Here is a 6,376-nt window from a genome sequence, read left to right as displayed (position 1 = left end):
ACACACACACACACACATATATATATGTATATATATATATATATACGTATCCTACACAGCAACATAAAAGCGATTGCAGTCGTCCGTTATCTTATTAGGCCATGAAATTATTTTTTGCTTAAGGCATTTTTAAGTGAATTATTTTGTGTGTAACACTGATATTTTTTTCTCTTCCGAGTGACTGTCGTTTAATTGTTATGACCTTCCATATTTTGTAATAAATAATGTTAACAAAAATTATTCATAAGTTTTGGTTTCGGTTTCAATTATAGGTGACAGAACTCATGTTATATGTATATGTACATATACATTTTTTCTTCATAAGTTTTAGTTTCGGTTCAAGCTGATACACCCAAGTCATATGGATATATATATTTTTTGATTTTTGAAATTATAACTTTATAATATATAGGAACCAATAGAAAATTGACTCTATAATAATATATGCGAAAACTGCGTGAACTAAATTATCATACTCAACCGTATTTTCCGACCAAACTACGCTGTGCGTCCCTGCTAGATTAGATAAATACTAGTGATACGACGATTCCAATATTTTTCCCGATTCCGATACAATTACCGATTCCGATTCTTTATAATCTCGAAATATTTAACTATAAAGTTGTTATTTTGTACAGATTGCTGTATAAACACAGGTTTAATCTGCATGTATTTACTCAAACGTAAAAACATACTTGTGATGAGGCGATCTAGAGATTTTAGTCTTACTGGAAGTTTAAATCAATAAATATTTATTAATTTATTATTACTACAAGCCATAGAAGGCGTTTTATAAAAAAAAAGAAGAAAATAGATAATTAAAGGAATCGGTTTTGGCATTGGAAAAATAGGCTCAAATTTTCCCAATTCCAATACCGATTCCGATACTACAAAAAGCTCCGAGTTTTCCGATTCACGATACCAATTCCGATTAACTGTCCCGACACTAATAAATGCGCTAGCAGTTTTTACAAAATAATATCACTGAACATCTATAGATTGCCAACATCAATATATTACACACGAAAGAGTCCGCTGTGGAATTTCCACATGTACCACTAGTTTATATTTGTTTTGAGTATTGATTTATACATAGTTATTGAGAAATATGTAAGTATGCATCGCTTTCTGAGATGTAAATCAATAAAAATAACATTTGAAAAAATAAAATATGTGCACATAAGACAACCAATAAAATACACACACAATATCTCTATTTAAAATAATGTTGATTTTAAATTAGGTAAAAACCAAAATAACCCCTGACTACAAATCTCGTATTTTGTTTGAAGAATCAATGTATATCAAACTATTGATAATTTAATAGATATAAGAAATATGAAATATCTTAATCTTTCAATTGGGCCCCTTAACTGAATCATTAGGATATTCTACGTAAAACTGTCATAGTGCCTATACGATCACGCGGTTCCATTCTCTACACACCCGCATTTCCATCCATCTCACGTTTCACTCCTTATCTATGTGAACGCATTCTTCCGGTATCGCCTGCCTAGTCACCAGGTGTGAAATACGTCTGGCGCAACCAGCCTTTAAATGCAGCACTTCGTCCTCCGGGGGCCATTTCATTTTATCGTGTAAACGTGCATAAAATTTACTCGTGTCTCCAGAAAATTTGAACACGTGAGGAAATTCAAGATCCACTTATGAGAACAATCCCCCAAGAGCCATACGAAGCTTAAAAAAAAAACAGTTAAAAATATTAGATCATGAGAGACTTTCATGTTGGAAAAAACATAGAACGGCATCGTTGGATTGAAATAATAAAAAAAACGCAATTATAGTATTATGAAATGTATCTCTTATTGTCTTTGCTATGAAGAAAAAATCAAAGGGTAAAAAAAGGAATGCAAATATTATTAAACGTCGAACGGAATCATTCATTAAACTGCATACCGACAGCAGATACATAAAGGATGAGTTAACGTCTTACTCTTTTTTTATATTGTACTAGCGGGGGTACCCGGCGTTGCCCGAGTGTTTGTTTCCGGGACGGGGGGGAGTTTTAAAAAATGTTATGGTAGGTAAGTAGGAAGGATCAAACCCGGAGTCATGAGTAAAAGTAGGAAAATAGAGTGTGAAAAAAAACAAACAAACAAACATCTGCAACGTTAACAGTTCGGCCACCAAGAAAAGTCCATTCCAGTTGTTTAGGGGGAAAAAAAAAAAAAAAAAAAACGACTACGGTAGGTCGGCGCGAACGTGAAAATATAATGTGAATTGTCCAGCACGCTAACCACTACGCCACAGAGCACTGCAGCTTAGTTTAGTGATTTTAAATAACTTCACATGAAAGAACTACGAAACCAAACCGGTGTTCTCTTCTCAACTGTTCCTTGTGAACGATCCCCAAACGGTGTTAAATGGTGGCAGGGGGAGGAGGAATTTATTAGAGAGAAAATATTTTACCACTTCCATTGATCTTAACCGATTTTGGCCGTGACTTCTCAGCAGAAAAAGTATAGAAATCTAAGATTATCGAGGAATTTGAGAAATAATAAGCCTATAACACACCTCAGATATTGTTCTGCCGTTTGTACATATTATATCTGCATGAAATATCTTGATTTTTAATCCTATTAATGTCAAAATCAGCGGGAAAAATGAGTTCATTTTATTTATATATATATATATATATAGAAGAATAGATAGAAGAAGAAGATAGAATAGACGAAAAGAAAAGAGAAGATATAGAAGAAGAATAGAGAAGAAGAGATGAAATATTGCCGAACATATGCTTTAGACGCGTTGTTCACCGATTCAATTTAAATTTTGCTTTACGATATAGTTTTCGGAAATGTTTAACCTAAAGAGGATTAGTTAACAATTTTTTATTCCAATTTCTAAAGAAGACATTGCTCAAGTTGTCACCGACTAGAATGAAGACAATGCATTTTGATTTTAAATTCTCTCCATTCCATATTGTTATCCTTATTATGTATGCTTGACAGCTTTCATGTGGTCTCAGGTGTGAGTTGTTGATTCTAAAAAGGAATTGAGGAACATCACGCCAACAACAGAATCGAGGTAAATAAAGTGACGCCATGTTGATTCATACGTATTTCAGTTTTGTTCCCATCTCTTTTTTATATAATTAACAGCTTAAAAAAAGGTCTTTTCGATCTTTGGGTCTCAATGAATTTATAAAAAGCATATTGCCGTTTTCCTTCTATTTTAATTTACAAAGAAACAGAATACAAATAAATAAAGCAATTCTATTATATTTACGAAACATGAAAATGTTAGCCATTATTAAATCATGTAACTTTTACAAAATGCTCATCTAAAAACCTGTTAATCTATTGTTTTATTGTACAAATATCTGATAATAATCATTAATAATCACATTGATAGGAAAGGAAAAAAATGCTCGGTGTCGTCCATGTTGATTTTCTTTCCATTTTCTTCTTACACGAAACAAATAACATTAGCAATTAATTATCTTTTTTCGTTTGAAGTTTCTAAAATGAACTGACCTCGCAACATACACGGACAAGAATCATACAAACAGAAAGCGTATATAAATACGTATATAAATAAAATAATGAACATAAAAGATTCTCTGGTATTATTTCCTCTTACCTTAAATATATGGAACAGTTTTAGAACATATGAAACTTGTTTTACAAATTTTCAAGAAATTAAATTAAAACAACAGAAACATAAATAAAACGAACAAAATTCGATATTGGAAGGATTATGAATTGACAAAATTTTGTTCGACGTGTGTTTTCATCAAATATAAATTTGGTATTCGTAAGTACGGTTATGTATCAGTAACGATGACAATTAAATATACTTATATCAAAAGAATTATATATTATTTAATCATTGGAATTCTTTTGGAAATGAGTAATTTGGATATTTTTATTTATTTATTTGCGGTTTTTTATCCTCATCTTTATAGTCGTTGCTTCAGGCCGTTTTGGCCAACTATTTCTCTTACCTGCGTCAGATTGTTAACGACGGATAGGAATGCTGAATCTTCAACTGCATCTTCATTAATTACTGCCTTCCATAGTTGTTGTCGTCTCAAAATATTTCATCCAATTAATTCTCAAGACGGCTTTGGGTAGAATTGAAACAGTTTTTTTCAGACAATGCTCACATGGAACTGTAGAGAGTCAACATCTCTATCCATTGTGGATAGAGACGCCATTCGCAGAGGAATAGTTGGCTAAAAATCTGTGAGAGGACAACAACTATGCAAGGCAGTAATTACTGGAGATATAGTTGAGCATTCAGTATTCATATCCTAACGCGGTTAACAATTTAAAGAAGACCAGAGGAAAAGTTGGCCGAAAGGTTGTGAAGCAACAGCTATAAAAATGAGAATAATAGCCCGCAAATAATTTTTAAAAAAATAATTATTTAAATTTGAGTTAGATCTCTTCCAAATTTACTTTAAAACAAACAAATATCCAAATCATTTGAGATATTGACCTATTGTTCAATTATTTTCCTAAAAATTAAAGATTCATGCAATAAAATCGATAATATGAATAACATGTTAAAAATGTATAACAAATGTAATGTATAATGACTACAGTTCAAGCGTTTTAATAATAGTATGTAAGCCATGTAATTAACACACATAGTCTATAAGTGATTTAAATACGCCCTAACAATGATGATGAAAACAGAATGTGTGTAATTATCACCGAGTTTTGTTTTTATTTAATATAGATAAATCGCATGTATTGATAAAATACTAATATTAGATAACGCTGTATATCATAAATAAATATTATATTCACATAAAATACTCGAATAAAAACAGTTATTTAAGCTGAGGTTTCTAGTGTCTATCCCACAATTCAATTGGCTCACTTTTTGTACGGAATTTTTAGTTTTGCAAATGAAAGTATGAAAAAGTGTTATGTTATAACCATTATTTTCCAAAATTTTACTTATATTGAATAAAACAATGAAACGTAAATAAAAACGAGAATAAGATTATGTGCCATGATTCATACTGATATTGTAACATTTTAATTTTTACCTTAACGAACCGTTCGCACATCTCATCTCCAACAAATGTGTACTAGTGCATTGTGAAGTTTTGCCAGACCCCCCCCCCAAAAAAAAAAGCAACTCTCTACTTATATATAAAAAGGAACTTTGTTTGTGCGTCAATATGCGCCTGCGTGTTTGTAATTGATTCCCTAGGAACTTAAAACGGCTAGGTCGATTTTTTACAAACTTTCTCACAAATTTACTTTATGTGTATAAGAGTGTCCTAAGATATGATTTCTATCGGAATGCCTCCGATAAGTATTAAAGCTTGATAATCGGAAAAAAAAAATCTGATTAAAATAGGAGCAATCCGGTTTTGACCAAAACTGACACTTTTATCCATCCTAACTTCATAAATGCGTTTTAAAAGCTTTATCATCACACAAGCCAAAGGACTTGGCGTTTAGCTCATCTGAAAAGAATGGCGTTTTCGGATTATTTTTACAAGTGTTTAGGACCAAATTTAGTTTGTATTCCAACATATAGATTAAATTCATCATGCCTCTCTTCTCTATGAGAAAATCAGAAACCTAAATCCAAACTTTAATAAAAGAATTCATAAAAAGTTCCAACGATACATATCGCAGGCTTTATAGTCTTTACTAATTAAGTTGAAAAGAAAGAGAACAGCAAAACAGCAGTACAACAAAAGCTCTAATTCTATTTTATCATTCCAAAAAAAAAGTACATGTATCTATGAAGAAAACAAAATAATTTCAGTTGGAGACGTTACAAGCAACAGCACTGCGTATTATTCTGTGCAAATGAACACAATCTACTACGAGCATTTCGCCAAAACATGTTTTCATTCATAAAACAACAAGATAAATACCTGTGTCATCCGTCGTATGTACTAGAATATATAAAGAAGAATTAATTAATTTAGCCATGATATCACAGACATGCACAAATGGTGTTCAAAATGGTTTATTTTACAAAATCCATTTTAGAAAAAAACAATTTGTTCGCATTAATGTATAATGCGCAGGCTATTATATACTTATTGTATAATAAATTTATTTGTGATAAATACAGGTCGCAAACAGTGGCAATTTCCAAGCATCTTAAAAAGATACTGATTACTTGTATCAATTCTGTTATACTAAATTAAAACATACCTTTGAATATCTGAGGTGACAAAGACAAATAATATAAAACACTTAAAACAGATATACAAATCGTGAAGAGCTTCACGTAAGCGAAAAGCGCATACGATTGTTTAAAAAATGCTAGATACGCACGTATACTTACACGACCCTACACGTTGTAGGGGCCTACATCGCAAAAGAAAACAAAGACAAAGAATTCACTGGAACTCAGTTTGTCATTCAACAACGTC

The 6,376-nt window shown here is 31.5% G+C and overlaps 1 protein-coding gene across 1 annotated transcript in view; it reads right to left on the bottom strand.

Annotated features, from left to right (window-relative positions):
* LOC145267281 (zwei Ig domain protein zig-8-like) overlaps positions 1-5,894 on the bottom strand; it is a 750,978-nt gene extending 745,084 nt beyond the window's left edge. Inside the window, exon 1 of the mRNA XM_080123290.1 lies at positions 5,870-5,894. The gene's annotated coding sequence lies outside the window, so the exon portion shown is untranslated. The remainder of the gene's footprint in view (positions 1-5,869) is intronic.
* Positions 5,895-6,376: the final 482 nt, after the last annotated feature.

The sequence above is a fragment of the Euprymna scolopes genome, chromosome 4 (genome assembly GCF_053919585.1).
Source record: "Euprymna scolopes isolate OS-2025 chromosome 4, ASM5391958v1, whole genome shotgun sequence".
In the NCBI taxonomy this organism is placed as follows: domain Eukaryota; kingdom Metazoa; phylum Mollusca; class Cephalopoda; order Sepiida; family Sepiolidae; genus Euprymna; species Euprymna scolopes.
Note: the sequence above shows the minus strand (reverse complement) of the source record. Positions and strands in the feature narration are given on the sequence as shown.